This window comes from Macaca fascicularis, chromosome 1, assembly GCF_037993035.2.
Source record: "Macaca fascicularis isolate 582-1 chromosome 1, T2T-MFA8v1.1".
NCBI classification, from domain to species: Eukaryota; Metazoa; Chordata; class Mammalia; order Primates; family Cercopithecidae; genus Macaca; species Macaca fascicularis.
Genome location: NC_088375.1, coordinates 124,688,892 through 124,707,965, shown reverse-complemented (window position 1 = coordinate 124,707,965; position 19,074 = coordinate 124,688,892). Strand labels below are relative to the sequence as shown.

Below are 19,074 nucleotides of genomic sequence, written 5' to 3'. Positions count from 1 at the left end.
TTCACATGCATAATTTGGGCTTTTAAAAATATTTATTATTATTCTTTTGAGATGGAGTCTCACTCTGTTGCCCAGGCTGGAGTGCAGTGGCACAATCTTGGCTCACTGTAGCCTTTGCCTCCCAGGTTCAAGTGATTCTCCTGCCTCAACTTCCCAAGTAGTTGGAATTACAGGCGCGTGACACCCACACCTGGCTAATTTTTTGTATTTTTAATAGAGACAGGGTTTCACCATGTTGGTCAGGTTGGTCTCGAACTCCTGACCTCAGCTGATCCACCCACCTCAGCCTCCCAAAGTGCTAGGATTACAGGTGTGAACCACCGGGCCTGACCCCGGCCTATTTTAAAAATTATTTTAACATATGTCTTTCCACATGTCATTAAAATACTCTGCAAATATGAATGTGAACTACTGTGCACCACCCCCTGGTGAGCCTCCCGTGGTTTATGATTACAGCTCTCCTCCGTTAAGAATAACTGTGGCCTAATGTGACCAACAATGTGCACTCTGGGTTTGACTTTTGGTTCTACCACTTTCAGGCTGTGTGACCTTAGGCAAGTTACTTCCCCTGTCTGTGCCTCCAGGTCCTCACCCATTTCATGGGGATAATAATAGCACTTTTCTCATGGGTTGATTTTGGATTCAATTGGCCACTGGATATAAAGCACTAAGCAAGAACTCAGTAAATATAAGCTATTATTATCTTTGCATAAATCTCTCCGGATTATTCCCTTAGTGTAGATGCCCTGAGTGAAATCACCAGGTCCAAGGTAGAATTTTTTTTACTGTTCTTGATAGAAATGAATCAAAGTATGTGAGCCGAAATAAAAAGTCATTTCCTTGCCCTCGACCTTGCCTGCACCTTCCATGCCAGCCCGTCACCTCCTCTCCTCTTTTGGAGCCCCACGCCCTGCCCTTCCTCTCGACCTGCTCTGTGTGCCTGTGTGTGTGAAGGAGCCCACATCTTCTTTCTGGTCAGGGGCCAGATCTTACTTGGAATCGGGGCGTGGGGGAAAGAGGGTGGGTGGCAGAGGGAGTAAATAAAACAGGCAACCCAACCAATGTTTGGGGCCTGTCCTGAGTGAAGTCGACACTGAGGGACTGTCCCTCATCTGTCCCTAAAGCTTTCGGACTCGGAAGCATGAGGGCCATGTGCCAGGCCACATCTCACATGCCCTGCATGGGGTCACCTCTCCATGCCCACTCCTGGGGGAGTGGAGGAGAGTAACTGGGGAGCTATCTGGGTCCTCAGGCTGGGGTAGAGGACGGGTAAGGGTGTTTGGTTGGGTGACAATAATCCTGATTTCTAAACCCTACACCAGAACATTTACCATATCAAAGTATTGCCTCACTTATGAATGTATTCATATGAAATTCCAATAAAGGCCTAAGCATTAACTCAGATTTAATCCAATGTTTGACAAATCACTTTATTTTCAAAATGAGAGTGAAATTGCCCAAATTAGGATGCCCTGAACAATCTGGGGTGGGTGGTCTCTGCAGCTGCACCTGAAGCGGGCAGCCTGCAGGTCTAGAGATGGGGACCATCCAAATGCCTTGATTTTGTGCGCACACCTGTCTTCTCCTGGCAGGCCCTCAATGCCGCCCACCCCCGGGCAACACAGGGAGCTGAAAGAAAATCTTTGAGGGCTGCAAAAAAAAAAAGTTGAAATTGACAAATGTTTAATGAAATGCCTTCAGAAAGTTGCATGTCAACTTTAATATTTGTTAAGTCACATGTCATTATATTTGAAAACAATTTGTAACTTGGATTTTTGACAAGAGTTCCAGAATATGCAATATGATGAAACAGAAATCATAGCCAATAGTAAATTAAGTGAGTTACTCAGAGTCAAGTAATTTCAAAAGCAAATTTATAAAAACCCCTTTAAAGCAAAGTAGAGTTCTATTTAATGAGGGGTGTGGGTGCATTTTAAATGCAAGTGAGGGTGGGGCCTCCAAGAATCAGATGTAGGGTCTATAAAGGACTTACTTAAAATGGCTCAGCCCCGCAGTCCCACTCTGGGCCAGGGGGTTGGCTCAGTTGTTGGTCTTGCCATCACCTTCAGCCCCTCCTGCCTCCCTAAATAGTCTGGGCAGATTTGGAGCAGCTACTGCTGCCACTGGCATCTTCCCTGAATCTGTGCAACGGATACGCACAGCTGGAATTTCTGTCTCCCCTTTGCAGATGAGAGACTGACCTGGGTTTATTTATTTATTTATTTTTTTGTTTTTTTTTGTTTTTTTTTGTTTTTTTTTTTTTGAGACGGAGTCTCGCTCTGTCTCCCAGGCTGGAGTGCAGTGGCCGGATCTCGGCTCACTGCAAGCTCCGCCTCCCGGGTTCACGCCATTCTCCTGCCTCAGCCTCCGGAGTAGCTGGGACTACAGGCGCCCGCCACCTCGCCCGGCTAGTTTTTTGTATTTTTTAGTAGAGATGGGGTTTCACCGTGTTAGCCAGGATGGTCTCGATCTCCTGACCTCGTGATCCACCCGTCTCGGCCTCCCAAAGTGCTGGGATTACAGGCGTGAGCCACCACGCCCGGCCCACTGACCTGGGTTTAAACCTGAATGTTCTGTTTATTATTTGGGCAAGTCAGCCCTCCTCCCTGACTTCCCAGACTTGGAGGAGATATGCAAAGGGGAGTGGCTACCAATCCATTCCCAGCCTGGGTCCCAAGCCACGGCTGGGGTATGCTGGTGTATCTACTACGCATTTGCCATGCTGGGGTAAAATACCTATGAGCACCTGGCATTGGGCTGAGCTCTTTGTAAGTAAGTGTGAATGTACTTCCAGCTCCTAGGACTCTGCATGATCTCTATCACCATCTTCCCTCACGTCAACAGGGAGAATGAGGTTTGGGAGGTTATGTAACTCATCCAGAATGACTCAGCTAATGAGTGCCAGAGCTGGGATGTGACCCGAGAACTGTCAGGCTGCAAAGTCTTTGTTCCTCCTACTCTATCATGGTCCCTGCGATATGTGTCTGGTTGAGGGGGTCCCTCTAGGGGTGGGGTGCTCAGGGAAGGGACAGGGTCAGGCTCTGATGAGCAGGCGGATCAGTGCGGGTGAGTCTGGAGGCAGAAGGGTCATGCAGGAGACTCCTGCCACATCCCGGGTGTGATTGACAAGGACCTGGCTGGTGGCAGTGTGGGTGGAGAGGAGCTTTTGTGGGGAGGCTGTTAAGACCAGTAGTTAAGACAGAGGCAGTAGAGGTGGCCACAGGATTGTGATTGGCTGGCACAGCCTGATGAGAGATGGAGAATATGAATGCTCTGAGGCGGCTGCTAGCCTGACCCCTCCTGGTTACCTTATACCCATCCCAGTCCATACACGGCCAGGGAGGTACTGGGCTTGTGATCCCTGGGTTCTATCCCATGGCACAGCTATCACTTATTAGCCATAAGATCCTGAAAAATTTCTAGGAACTCTGAGCTTTAGTTCTCTGATCTATCAAATGAGGATATCGGGGTCCATGTGTATTGGTTTGCCATGGAGATTAAATGCTGTTTATAAGGCTGAGTTCAAGGACAGGAGACTTGAACAACTATGGAGCTAGGACAGAAACTCCACTGGGGGACAGAGAAGGGTGGGCTAATTCCTTTTTGGAGAAAATAGCAATAATACCATGCTTGCTTTGTGCTTTATAATTTTCCATATTTAGTTTTTTTTGTTTTTTTGTTTTTTTTTGAGATGGAGTCTTGCTCTGTGGCCCAGGCTAGAGTGCAGTGGCCGGATCTCAGCTCACTGCAAGCTCCGCCTCCTGGGTTCACGCCATTCTCCTGCCTCAGCCTCCCGAGTAGCTGGGACTACAGGCGCCCGCCACCTCGCCCGGCTAGTTTTTTTGTACTTTTTAGTAGAGACAGGGTTTCACCGTGTTCGCCAGGATGGTCTCGATCTCCTGACCTCGTGATCTGCCCATCTCGGCCTCCCAAAGTGCTGGGATTACAGGCTTGAGCCACTGCGCCCGGCCATATTTAGTTTTTGCAACAGCCTTTTGAGTTGGTCAAGAGAGTGTTTATTCCTCCCAGCAGCCTCAAATCCTTTTGGAACCAGGTGTGAGCTAAACAGAAGCCATAAAATGTTACAAGTCCATAATGGATAATGGTACCAAAAGTCAAAGAGTCCCATACTTTGCCTGGTCACGGGGATAGGAGGTGGAGAGTGGAGTGAGGTCCTGGCGCCGGATTCCCAGCCCAGTGCTCTTATCTTTGTGCTCCCTTTGGGACCTGCTGGAGCTTTGAGTCAGAGCCTGGCCAGGGGCCTTAACTGGGGGTGGGAGGATGACTCTAGGTGACTGTGAAGCTGAGGTGGGGATGGCGAGGGTGGAACAGGGTGTGAGGTCTGGGCCTTGATGGAGTCACTAAGACTTTCGTTTTGTTGTTGTTGTTGTTGTTGTTGTTTTGAGATGGAGTTTCACTCTTGTTGCCCAGGCTGGAGTGCAATGGTGCGATCTCTGCTCACTGCAACCTCTGCCTCCCGGGTTCAAGCAATTCTCCTGCCTCAGCCTCCCAGGTAGCTGGGATTATAGGCATGTGCCACCACACCAGGCTAATTTGGCATTTTTAGTAGAGATGAGATTTCTCCATGTTGGTCAGGCTGGTCTTGAACTCCCAACCTCAGGTTGATCTGCCTGCCTTAGCCTCCCAAAGTGCTGGGATTGCAGGCATGAGCCACCGCGCCTGGCCAAGACTTTCAAAGGCAAGTGCCCATGTGTCTATTTATTTATTTATTTATGTTTTTATTTTTTGAGACGGAGTCTCACTCTTGTCACCCAGACTGGAGTGCAGTGGCATGATCTCAGCTTACTGCAACTTCTGCCTCCCAGGTTCAAATGATTCTCCTGCTTCAGTCTCCCAAGTAGCTGGGATTACAGGTGCCCACCACCACACTTGGCTAATTTTTGTATTTTTAGTAGAGATAGGGTTTCACCATGTTGGCCAGGCTGGTCTCAAACTCCTGACCTCAGGTGATTTCACCCGCCTTGGCTTCCCAAAGTGCTGGGATTATAGGCATGAGCCACTGCGCCTGGCCCCATGTGTGTCCGTTTACCTCTGCTGAGCTCCCTCCTCTCTGCTCCTCCTACTGCCTTGGGCCTGTGCATCTTCTGGGAGATCCCCTGCTGGCTCTGAATCTCAGTGCACCTCCTGGGCAGCTGTGGAGGCTCGGCGCCCTGCCCTCATCTCAGCCTCTCTCGCACCTGTTCCTGCTCTTCTGCTCCTGGCCCCATCAGCTAACTCCCATTTACCTCATTTCTTTTCCTGAGTAACTGTTCTTTTTTAACTCTCACAGCAGCACTGTGCAGTATGTATTAGCGTTATCCATATTTCACAGATGGTTATCCTAATGCACAAAGAAATTAAGTAATCAGCTCTGGTCACTCAGCGGGCATGAGGTAGAGCCAGGACTCAGCTCCAGGCCCATCCAGTTCCAGATTCCAAGCGGAACCATTATGGCGTATCGTCTCCAGAGGACTGCCAACCTCCAGAATCCTGCACGACCAAGCTGTCTCAGAGCATCGGAATCCCACACCAGCCGAGACACAGCGGCATCCAGCCAGGATGCGGCTGAGATGAGCGGCCTTCAGGTTCTGTCACAGGGTAGCAGGGGAACCCGGGACAATACCCAGCGGCCCACCAACTGCTCCCTTGTGGGGGAATATTTCTTGCCTCGTAGCGTGGGTGAGCCTGCTCTAACTGGTCCTCCTGCCTTCCTGATGGCTTCCTCACTGCCTCCCTCTCTCTACCCACCTCTTCCTTCTCCCCAGCAGGCCAGGAGGCCAATACCTGCTTCAGGGGCCTGGCCTGTTTCAGCTCTCTCCTCAGAGCCTGGAGTCAGGATGGAAGTTGGTTGGGAGAGAAGGAGGTGCTGGGGCGAGGTGGAAGGAGGAGGGGAGAGAGGAGGAGAGGCTCCTCCACGGTGTTCATCGAAGGCCCTGGGTGGACAGATGCAAGATGGACCAGCAGCTGGTGTTCAGGAGGCCACTGGGCAGGCCCTCGCTCTGTTCTCTCATGCAAATATGACTGCCCATAGAAACAAATTCCTCTAACCCAGCACACAGGAGCTGATAAGCTCCTTATCAGCTTACGATAAAGACTCAAACAACAAGCACAGGGTTTTTATAAAAAGTCAACCAGAAGTGGCTTGATGAGCAGTATGTTGGAAACGGGGTTTTGAAGAGTCTTGGTCAGCCCTGGGCCTCCTTCTCCTCTGCACCCATGTGCACTTGAGCAGAGCCCTGCTGGCCCAGAAAGTGCCTTTATTGGTTTAGAAGAAGATGTCCCTTCATTGGGTAGACACAGCCTCCTGATGGGGAGCACAGCTTGGCCAGCAGAGCACAGGCTGGTTTGCAGTCCATGATTCCCCTCCGCCCCCAGAGGCTCTTGCGCAGCATGTAACCCATCTGATATCTGTGTCAGCCTGGCTGGGGGTCCCCGGAGCGCCCACAGCCTGAGGGTGCACATGTAGCTGCATTCTCACTGATGCCAGTAGTTCTTGTGCCTACTCTTGGAGGATGTCACCTAGCCAGGTCTCAACGTTCCAGGCAGCATCCTACATGAGTTTGTAAATCAACTGGAGTTCCAGCAGCCCCAGCTCCACCCCAATTGTGTCCTGCAGCTGAATACGGCTCAGTGCCCACAGAGCTGCCTAGGCACCTCGGGTTGCCATGGGAGTATGCATATTCATGCGTCAGTGTTCCCAGAGTGGTCAGCCATGGGGGCCACAGCCCCCACCCTGAAGAACCCCAGTGTATGGCTCTCTCCTTTCCCTCTGTCACATCCTCTCCCTGTGCACCAGATACCTTGCTGGGCCGCTTGAGCCCTGGGGTCATGCACAAACCCAGAGCTGAAACACCCTCCTGCCACCTTTGTGTGAGTTAGGAAAAGGTGAGCCTTCTGGGCAGATATTACCCCTGAAAGCTCAAAGAACGAAGGGCATCTTTTGGTATACAAGAGTGTCTCTCTCTCCAGGTGACTGCAGCTGTGCAGTGTGAGTTCTTGGGTTAGCAGAGTGTAGGCTGGGTTTCAGCTCCTGCTTGCCCCTTGGCTGGTAGTCCTTGTGCAGTACCCAACTTGTCCACAGGGTGGCGGTACCTCCTGAGAACAGCTTCTCCTGCCTGAGGTTGGGTTCTGGGAATGGATGGGCTGCAGCACCCTCTCTAGGCACCCATGCCCACTAACTTGGCAGCGGGCACACTTGGGACCCCACCTACCAGCGTGGTGGGCAGGCTGGTTCATGACCCCTCCAGTGAAAGCTACGGCTTAGGTTCACGCCAGGATCCCCACTAGGAGAGCTGCACTGCCACTAGCCGAGGCGGACCCCCTTTCTGCAGGGCAAGGCTGGAGCCACATGCACACACTGGCTTTTTGGCTGTCCTGTCCTAAGCCCCCACACCATCCGCATTATCTCGTGACCACGTTTTTTCCTCCAGATATGTGGGCCACATGTGGTTAGGCCATATCTTCTTCACATCGGCAAAACCTAATGGGATTTCCAGACTCTTCCTGCTCTTCAAGTGGAATGCCTCTGAATTTCTAGATGATATCTGCAGGTGTGTTTTGTTTTTGTTTTTTGAGACTGGGTCTTGCTCTCTAGCCCAGGCTGGCATGATTTTGGCTCACTGGAACCTCCATCTTCGGTCTTAAGCAATCCTCCCACCTCATCCTCCCAGGTAGCTGGGACTATAGGCACACACCACCACACCCAGCTAATTTTTGTACTTTTTATAGAGATGAGGTCTCACTATGTTGCCCAGGCTGGTCTTGAACTCCTGGCCTCAAGCAATCCACACACCTTGGTCTCCCAAAGTGCTGGGATTACAGGCATGAGCCACCGTGCCTGGCCTTTCTGGGGGTGTTTATTTCATCTCTGAGTGGATTTTCTGGTAACCTTCAGAGCTTTGAGGAAGGCCTAATTGTCACCCTCATAGCCTGGTCACACCCCAGGAGATAAAGCTCCCAAAGGAGATAAAGCTCCTTGCTAAGAGCCCTGGCGGAGGCTTACATGGGCTGTGGGTAGTCAGGGCAGCGAGGAAGCTCTAGGGTCTGGGGCACTTGGGTAAGTCTCCAAGGAGGAGATGGGCTTTGACCAGACAGTAAGGATGGGGAAAGCCTGCATGGAGGAGGAGGAGGGAGGAAGGCATTTGGGGACTGTGTTGGGGGCATCTTCCCATCCTGCTCTGGTGTGGGGTCAGTGCTCCAAAGGCCCACGGTAGAAGAGGATGGCACTGCCCTTCACCCTCAGACTAGTGTCTCCCTGAAATCGAAACCAGATGATCTCCTTGCCTTCTTCAGAGAGAGAGAGAGAGAGAGAGAGAGAGAGAGAGAGAGAGAGAGAGATGCTCTGCTGGCACGGGAAGCTTGTCCCATGACACTTAGTCCAATAATTGTTCCCAGTGTGTGCTTAGCCCTGGGAACCCTGCTGATCTTGGATAAGGACACAGGGCCATAGCAGAGCCCAGGAGGGACACTTGGGGCTCCAAGGTTAGGTTCTTGGTATTAAGGTGAGAGACAAAAAGATGGTCCTCTGACTGAGGAGATTTGCCCTAAAGAGGATGACCAGGAGCTCACTGTGTGGCAGGGGATAGAAAAGAAGATTTGCTGGCCTCTTATGGAGTTAAGGTTGGGGTTGGCATGGGCCAATAGAGAGGGACAGGCCTGCAGAAAGCGCTTTTCTATCCAAGCTATAGGACTTGGGTTTCTCAGTCTCACCCACCCTATCCACATAAGCCTCAGCACAACTTTACACCCACTAGGATGACTACAATAGACAAGAATGGAAAATCAATGTTGCAAGGATGTGGGGAAATTGGAACCCTCATAACTGCTCGTGGAAATGTACAGTGGTGCAGCCACTATGAAAAACAATTTGATGGCTCTTCAAAATGTTAGACATATAATTGCCACATGACCCAGCAATTCCCCTCCCAGGTATATTCCCCAAAGAAGTGAAAACTGGTACTTCAAAAATATATGTACACTCTCTGGGCATGGTGGCTCACGCCTGTAATCCCAGCACTTTGGGAAGCCGAGGCAGGTGGATCACCTGAGGTCAGGAGTTCGAGACCAGCCTGACCAACATGGTGAAACCCCGTCTCTACTAAAACAATACAAAATTAGCCTGATTACATGCCTGTAATCCCAGCTACTCAGGAGGCTGAGACAGGAGAATCTCTTGAACCCCTGAGGCGGAGGTTGCAGTGAGCCGAGAATGTGCCACTGCACTTCAGCCTGGGTGACAGAGTGAGACTCTGTCTCAATAAACAAACAAACAAACAAATAAATAAATAAATGTTTTACACACACACACACACTCTCATGTGTACAGCAGTAATATTCACAATACCCAAAAGGTGAAAATAGTCCAAATGTACATCAACAAATTAATGGATAAACAACATGTGTTATATCCATATAATGAATGTCATTCAGCCATAAAAGGGATAAAGTACTGATGCTTCCATTCAGTGGGTGAACCTGGAAACATGCTGAGCAATAGTAGCCAGACAAGACACAAAGATCACGTGTTGTATGACTGTATTTATATGGAATAGCCAGAATAAGTATATCTGTAGAGACATCTACAGATTGGTTGTTTCCAGAGGCTGGGGAAGTGGGATGATGGGGAGCAAATGCTTAATGGGTATGGGGTGTCTTTTGGGGGTGATAAAAATGTTTGGAAACTAGACAGAGGTGGTGGTTGCCCAACATTGTGAATGTACTAATTGCCACGGAATTGTTCGCTCTAAAATTGTTCATTTTAAATTATGTGAATTTCACTTCGATGTAAAAAAAAGAGAGAGAGAAAAACCAGCCTCAGTGTTCTTACTAGTAAAAAGAGGCTAATAACACTACTTATTTCATGGAGAGGTAGTAAGGAATAAAATAATAGGCGCAAAGTGGCCAGCATTCAGCTATTGAATAAAGGGTAGCCAGTGTTCTCTGAATGCTACTCTCTGGGGTTGCAACAAGGGGTGCTCCAAATCTCTTTCTTGGCCCCTGGGGAACGTGGCTTAAGTTCCTGCGCAAAGAACCGAAAAGCCCAAAGAGCTGTAGCTGCGAGGTAGACGGCTGTGCCTCTACTGTGGTCAGAGCCGTGCCCCTTACAGCTGGGTAGCGCTGAGAGCAGAGCAGCGCCCGCCCGCGGGACTGGCCTGGGGATCCCGCAGGCGGGAGGGCCTTTCCCTACCTGGGAGGTGCACGGTTGGCCACCAGGGCGCGCTGCTGGAATCTCCCTTCCCGGAAATCGGACGGAGGTTTAGGCCTCAGAGTCACTTAAACTTGTAACCCTACCAGTAGCTGTGGAGTCTAGTAAATGTGGGGTCTGCCGGGGTTCGCCAGTCATCCCATGCTGCTGAGGGGCAGACATGGGGCCCATTGGCCACAGGAAACCTACAGGCTTCTCTCCCACTCTTCTCCTGCCTGCACCCCGTCTCAGGGAGAGGCTGCACCTCCTGCTTGGGATCAGCCACCCCCAAATACTGCATCAATGGCCCATGCCTCTGCCTGCGGGGCTGGGCCAGCGCGGGAGAGGCAGGCAGAGGAGCTGGGGATCTGTGGTATGTCCTGACCCCACACACTTTGTGTGTGCCATAAAGCCACAGCCTTTCCTTCCCACCCAGCCTGTCTGCATGAGAAAGCATCACCTCTGCTTTCTGTTTGATCCGGCAGTTCTCAGCCAGGCTGGAGGCGACCTGGAATCCCAGATCGTCTACCGACACCCCTAGTTTCCCTCGCCGCTCCTCTGGAGGAGGTCCCTAACCCCTGATGCTGCACCACAGACAAAACTGATAGAATCCCACCACCACCAAGATTGCTACCTGGTTGTCCCCAACCCCAGGTCAGACCCCTGCATGCATCTATGGCCCAGCTCCCGTTTTCTGGGGCTGTCTTTAAAACCTACTTTGCATTCCTGCCAGATCCAACTCATCGCCTCCCGCCTCTTGACCTCGTTCTCTCTGTGCACTTTCTTGTATTTAGGGAAACAGCAACAGTAAACCCCAAAGACTCATTACAGGGAGCTTTTTTTTTTTTTTTTTTTTTTTTTTTTTTTTTTTGCAGCCAATGATGTTTGTGTTCCCCGGTGCACTGCTCTGCAGCTTTCCCACGCAGTCGGCTCAGGTCTCTCCCCCGCATGTCTGCTGCCTTGTTTACTCCCCGCTTAGCGTGTGTTTATAGGATCTACATTACACTGCAATATTCCAGCCTTGTGAACTAGCATTTCTTGCTGATAATGAAAACAAAAGACACAAAGAATTCTAAGAAATGCCTACTGCGCTTGGCACGTGAGGGCCTCTCGACTTAGTGCAAGTTTGTCTACTATCAGCCCCCACGGTGTCTGGAGAGTCTTGGATTGTTGTTGGCTCTTTGGGTCCTGTGGTTTCACCCTGCAGCCTTTTGTAGGCAGTGTGGTGTCCTGGGTAGACCCAGGCCTCGTGGTTGACTGGACTAGTTAGATACAACTTGGTGACTTGCTAGCTGTGTGTCGTTGGGCAAGTTACTTAATTTTCCTGAGACTCAGTTTTCTCATCCATAAAATGAGGGAAGAAAGAAATAATTCAAAGAGATGTTTTGAGAATTTGGTGAAGAGGTATATATAGTAGACATGTCATAGACACTCAATAAGTATTGGCTGGGGTTATTAGCAAAAGCGAATAAGCCCCTTCTTTAAAGGGAACATAGCTTTTTTCTAAACATCTCTGTCATACTTAAATTGGTGATCAAGAAGTTATGTTCCTGAAGACACCCAGGAGCAGAGGCCAGGGAGAAGGATGTTCCAGGGTGCAGGGGAGACCTGGACTGCCACTTGCATTTAGGGATGACCTGCACCTTCAGACGAACAGCAGGAAAAAAGACTCTTTTCCATCTCTGCTGGTTTGAGGTGGAGTTGGGCCCCCTGTCTGAGTAGGGTGAGGTGGCTGGCAGAGAGCCGGATGCCCCTTCCAATGGCTGGCCAAAGGTAGCAGAGGTAGGATTGTTCTCCAAGGAATTAGGTGTAAAAGGCCCGCAGCCAAGTGTGAGATCCAATCTCAGAAAATGTCAGTACTGGGTTGGGCATGGTGGGACCGTGCCCAGTCTTAGCTGGACAGTTTTTAAACTTTCTATTCTCTGGGTTTTTTTTTTTTTTTTTTTTTTGAGAAAACAAGAAAAGATTGGTTACTCTAATTAAATATAATAATGAGAATAGATGGCTAATTGTACTGGATACACTAATGCAGAGAGATACAGGTATGTGTACAGAATAAGGTATGATTTTCTGTTTATTTAGAAAAGTTACTACAGTTTAGTCAAAAGATACATTTAATATACACATATTTTATTCAATTATATTGTAAACCTATAGTTAAAAGCTTTAAAATAACTTTTGCTATTGAGTTGTGGGAGTTCTATATGTATTTTGGATGTTAGTTAACCTCTTCTCAGATATGTGGTTTGCAAATATTTTCTCTGATTCCATAGACTGCCTTTTCAATGTTGTTTCTTTTGCTGTGCAGGTTTTTAGTTTGATGTGATTCCATTTGTCTATTTTTGCTTTTGTTGGCTGTGCTTTTGGTATCATATACAAGAAATCATCGTCTAGGCCCATGTCATGAAGACCTTCTCCTACGTTTTCTTCTAGGAGTCTTATAGGTTTAGGTGTTATATTTAAATCTTTAATCCATTGTGAGCCCATTTTTGAGTATGGTGTAAGACAGGGGTCCAATTTTATTCTTTTGTATGTGGATATTCAGTTTTCCCAAAACCATTTGTTAAAGAGGCCATCGTTTTCCCATTGTGTATTCTTGGCACCCTGTTGAAGATCAGTTGATTATATGCACATAGGTTGTTTCTGGGCTCTGTTTTGTTCCATTGGTCTTTGTGTCTGTTTACATGACAGTACTATACTGTTTTAATTACTATAGCTTTGTAATATATTTTGAAATCAGGAAGTTGATGCCTCCAGCTTTGTTCTTCTTTCTCAAGATTGTGTTGGTTATTTGGGATCTTTTGTGGTTCCATATGAATTTTAGGATTTTTTTTCCTATTTCTGTAAAAAAATGCCATTAGAGGCTCGGTGAGGTGGCTCATGCCTATAATCCCAGCACTTTGGGAGGCCAAGATGGGCAGATCACCTGAGGTCAGGAGTTTGAGACCAACCTGGCTAACAAGGTGAAACCCGTCTCTACTAAAAATACAAAAATTAGCCAGGCATGGTGGCGGGTGCCTGTAATTCCAGCTTCTCCGGAGGCTGAGGCAGGAGAATTGCTTGAACCCAGGAGGCAGAGGTTGCAGTGAGCCAAGATCGCGCCGCTGCACTCCAGCCTGGGCAACAGAGCAAGACTCTCTCAAAAAAAAAAAAAAAAAAGCCATTAGATTTTTGATAGGGATCACATTGAATCTGTAGATCATTTAAAGTAGCATGAACATGAACATTTAAACAACATTGTTAGATCTTTCAATCTATAAACATGGGATGTCTTTCCATCTACTTGTGTCCTCTTTGATTTCCTTCATCAATATTATGTAGTTTTCTTTGATTTCTTTCATCAGTGTTATGTACAAGTCTTTCATCTCCTTGGTTGAGTTTATTCCTAACTATTTTATCCTTCTTGGTGCTACTGCAAATGGGATTGTTTTTTGTAATTTTCTTTTGGATACTTTGTTGTTAGTGTACCAAAACATAACTAACTTTTGTATGTTGATCTTGTATCCTACAACTTTATGGAATTTGTGTATTCATTGTAATAGTTTTTTTGTATGGAGTCTTTGGGTTTTCTACATATAAAATTATGTCATCTGCAAACAGAGAAAGTGTTACTTAATCGTTTCCAATTTGTATGACTTTTAAATTTCTTTTCCTTGCCTAATTGCTCTGTTAGGACTTCGAGTACTATGTTGACTAGAAGTGGCAAGAGCAGGTATCCTTTACCTTGTTCCTGATCTTACAGACAAAGCTTTCAGTTTTTCATTGTTGAGTATAATGTTAGCTATGAGCTTGTCATATATGGTCTTTATTTTGTCCTTTTATACCTAGTTTGTTGAGAGTTTTTACTAAGAAAAGATGTTGAATTTTGTCAAATGCTTTTTCTGCATCTATTGAGATGATCATTTGATGTTTATCCTTCATTTTGTTAACGTGGTGTGTTACATTGATTGTTTTACATATGATGAGCCATCCTTGCAAAGGATTTGAATAGACATTTCTCGAAAGAAAGCATACAAATGGCCAACAGGTACATGAAAAGATGCTCAACATCACTAATCATGAGGGAAATGCAAATCAAAACCACAATGAAATATCACTTCACACCTGTTAGAGTGGCTATTGTCCAAAAAAAAAGGTAAACAAAGTGAGACAAACTCCAAACCAGTAACAAGTGCTGTTGAGGAGACACTGGAACTCTTGTACACTGTTGGTGGGAATGTAAAATCATGCAGCCACTATGGAAAACAGTATAGAGGTTCATAAAATAATTAAAAACAGAACTACTAAATGATCTAGCAATCCCACTTCTGGGTATACATCCAAAAGAACTGAAGGATCCCAAAGAGATATTAGCAGTCCTTTGTTCATTGTAGCACCATTCACAATATCCAAGACATGAAAACGACCTCAATATTCATCAACAGATGAATGAATAAAGAAAATTTGGTATGTACATTCAGTGAAATATTAATCAGTCTTAAAAAGAAGGAAATTCTGCAATATATAACACTATGGATGAACCTGGATGACATTATGCTAAGAGAAATTAGCTTATCACAGAAGAACAAATACTACATGATTCCACTGATGTGGGGTATCCAAAATAGGCCAACTCATAGAAACAAAGTAGAATGACTGTTTTCAAGGGATTGGGAGAGGAGGAAATTAAAACCAATCCAACTGTCCATAGACAGTTTTTTTTTAAATTTTTTTTTTTTTGAGACAGAGTCTCGCTCTGTTGCCCAGGCTGGAGTGCAGTGGCACGATTTTGGCTCACTGCAAGCTCCGCCTCCCGGGTTCACGCTATTCTCCTGCCCCAGCCTCCCTAGCAGCTGGGACTACAGGCGCCCGCCACCACGCCCGGCTAATTTTTCATGTTTTTAGTAGAGACAGGGTTTCACTGTGTTAGCCAGGATCATCTCAATCTCCTGACCTCATGATCAGCTTGCCTCGGCTTCCCAAAGTGCTGGGATTACAGGCGTACAGGGATACGCCTGTACAGGGATTATAGGGATACACTGCGCCCGGCCATAGACAGTTTTTGTTTTTTAAAACAAACTTAAAGCTTGAATCTCACCAGATCCAGATAACGAAATACCAAGCCTCTCAAAAGGTATCAAAGAACGGAAACTCAACAGATCATCACATCCAGACAATGAGATGCCAGGCCCCTCATTTGTCGTGATTGCTTCCTTAGCCCTCCAGAATTCCTGTTTTCCCATACATAGTTACACTTTTTCTCTGCTATATAAACCCCTAATTTTAGCCAGTCAGGGACATGGATTTGAGACTGATCTCTCATCTCCTCTACTGCAGCAATTAAAGCCTTCTTACTTGGCAGTAATCATCTCAGTTGTTGGCTATCTTTGCAGCAAACAGCAGGACTCAGACTGAATCCCTGATGTTTCGGTAACGAAATGAAGAGTTGCTATTCAAGAGGTATAAAGTTTCAGTTATACAACATATTCTAGAGATCTGCTGTACAACACTGTGCTTACAGTTAACAATACTGTGTACCTGTGTACTTAAAAATTTGCTAAGAGAGTATGAGGCAGGAGAATAGGGTCTGGAGGCAGGGAACCTAAGGCTGATTCACACTGACTTTCTAGAACTAAATCGAAAAGAAAATCCCAACTTTCCATGCCGAAGTAACAAAAGGACGAGAAGCTACTCCCTTTGCAAACCCCCTGCTATTGGGCTCTGCAGGTGGAAAATGGACAGTTCCTCTGATTGGTTGCAGAAAGCAACCAATCAGATATTTGCATAGCAGTGTAACTTTGTAACTTCACTTCAGCCTCTGATTGTGGACCACTATTCATTTGCATGGGGTGAACACCAAGTGGCCAATGGGAAACTTCTAGAAGGTATTTGGACCCCAGAAGATTCTGAATGCAAGCTCTTGAGACCCTATGCTTGGTCTGCTCCCACCCTGTGGAGTATACTTTCATTTTCAATAAATCTCTGCTTTTGTTGCTTCATTCTCTCCTTGCTCTATTCAAAATGCCAAGAACCCACTATTCACAATAGCAAAGACTTGGAACCATCTCAAATGTCCATCAACGATAGACTGGATCAAGACAATGTGGCACATATATACCATGGAATACTATGCAGCCATAAAAAAGGATGAGTTCATGTCCTTTGCAGGGACATGGATGAAGCTGGAAGCCATCATTCTGAGCAAACTATCGCAAGGACAGAAAACCAAACACCACATGTTCTCACTCATAGGTGGGAATTGAACAGTGAGAACACTTGGTCACAAGGTGGGGAACATCATACACTAGGCCTGTCGTGGAGTAGGGGGTGGGGGGAGGGATAGCATTAGGAGATATACCTAATGTAAATGACGAGTTAATGGGCGCAGCATACCAACATGTCACATGTATACATATGTAACAAACCTGCATGTTGTACACATGTACCCTAGAACTTAAAGTATAACAACAACAACAAAAAAACAAAATGCCAAGAACCTGAACGCCCTCCACCACTAACAAGCAGATCTCATTTTAAGTGTTTTTATTACAACTTAAAAAAGTTTTAATTTGTTACCTATTTGTATATTTATATATCTGTGTATGCCTAAATGCATACAAATAAAGGAATATTAATAGAGCCTTTATTATAATCTATTAGAAAATTATGTACTAAAGCAGTAAAATTAGGATTTGGCTCTGTCATGTGAAATGACTCAGTTGTTTTACACCCAGATTACTAGAAGTTCTTTTTTTCACCAAATTATTCTGTTAACTCTCAGTGTTTTTCACATGCTCTTAAAATATCTTGTTGGAAATTCCCTTGGATAGCCCTAATCTGATTTCATTTGTTCGTATTTTAAAATGCTATCACAGACCTAAATTCACCCTTAAAGTAGAGACCACTCCAGAAAGTAAATCAGCTGCAATGACTGAAATAATTGCCCTCATCTGGATCTGCTGGCTGGTAAAGTGTAAAAGAGTAAGCATATACACTAATGGCAGATGCACTTTTGGGGAGTCTGTGAATTGGGAATGCTTTGGAAATGAAGAGTTTTCTAACCTCCACAAAAACCTGCAAAAATTGGATGATGGATGAAAAATAAAACTTTCAGCTGCTTTGCTGTTACCTGAGGAAATAGCTGTAATAAAAGTAGACCACCATTCAATGCACAAAGACCCAGAATTTCCAGTAATACTTTAGTGGACCACCATGCTAACCCAAGTAGCATCACCAAGATCAATGCTCCTGAAAATCACACAGAAAAGAGGGGTCTTAGAGGATTCAAAGAGGCCATTTTTAACTGTCAGAGACAAACCTCTGATTCCAAAAAGTAGAAAAGTGAACAAATCTGGAAGTGGGAAAATTTTGGGTGTTCATGGCAAAAGAGATTATTTAATGCTCTCAGGATAGCTGACACATAATGCCAAATAATTGAAAGTGGAATTTCAGAAAAATGCTTTGTGACATTACTCATAATAGCAGGGATAAACTGGCAACAATACTAAACCAACATTGGTAGGGGTAATTTTAGAGGTATTCCTAAGGATATTTAAAAAACTTGTCCTACTGCCAGCAATGTGATCCTAGTAAATGCAAAGGTGGGATATGAATAAGAACTAAGATCTCGAGGGCCCTTCAGACCTCCAATCACTTTATATGAATGCCTCCTGCAATGCACTATAAATATGTTCTGATTATTATTATTATTATTTTCTCTTTCAAGATGGATGATTAAAGCTTTTCCTTGCCAGAGAGTTATGGCTGTTTTAACTGTGGCAAAAATTTCTGCTTGATTTAGTTTTCCAACCTGGAAATTTCCACTTATTTCTCTAATAATGACAACGACACTCATTTTACTGGTATTGTTATTAAGGAACTCTGTAAAGTTTGCCTTTTACCCCAAAATTTTACTGTCCTTATCATCCATGGTCCTCAGGAAAAACAGAGGGAACTAATGAAATTTGGCAGCTAAGATGAACAAACCTCCCTTAAACTTCTAAAATCTTCTCTTTTCTGGCTGGAACCATGGAGGGTGTCAAAGAGAAGAAGAAGAAGGTTTCTGCTGTGCCAGAAAACCTTCAGAAAAAGAAAAGGAATTTCACAGAACTGAAGATCAAGCGCCTGAGAAATAAGTTTGCCCAAAAGATGCTTCAAAAGACAAGGCGGAAGCGTATCTGTGAAAAAGCAAATAGGCAGATGAATAGAACTGAAATTCAACTAGCAAGGGGGGTAAGAAAAGCTGGCAACTTCTATGTGCCTGCAGAACCCACATTGGTGTTTGTCATCAGGATCAGAGGTATCAATGGTGTGAGCCCAAAGGTCCGAAAGGTGTTGCAGCTTCTTCGCTTTCGGCAAATCTTCAATGGAACCTTTGTGAAGCTCAACAAGACTTCAGTTAACATGCTGAGGATTGTAGAGCCACACATTGCATGGGGGTACCCAAATCTGAAGTCAGTAAATGAACTAATCTACAAGCGTGGTTATGGCAAAATCAAAAAGAAGTGAATTGCTTTGACAGACAATGCTTTGATTGCTCGATCTCTTGGTACATATGGCATCATCTGCATGAAGGATCTGATTCATGGGATCTATACTGTTGGAAAACTCTGCAAAGAAACAAATAACTTCCTGTGGCCCTTCAAATTATCTTCTCCACAAGGTGGAATGAAGAAAAAGACCACCCATTTTGTAGAAGGTGGAGATGCTGGCAACAGGGAGGACCAGATCAACAGGCTTATTAGAAGAATGAACTAAGGTGTCTTCCATGATTATTTTTCTAAGCTGGTCAGTTAATAAACAGTACCTGCTCTCAAATTGAAAAATAAAAATAAAATAAAATCTTACTTCTAGCTTCAGTGTGTATAAGATCAACCCCTTCTGGGACCAACAGGTTACCTCCTTATTTACCT

General features: G+C 45.8%; 1 pseudogene; it reads left to right on the top strand.

Moving 5' to 3' along the window:
- The first annotated feature begins 18,081 nt into the window (after positions 1-18,081).
- Positions 18,082-19,037, top strand: LOC102116691 (large ribosomal subunit protein uL30 pseudogene; annotated as a pseudogene).
- Positions 19,038-19,074: the final 37 nt, after the last annotated feature.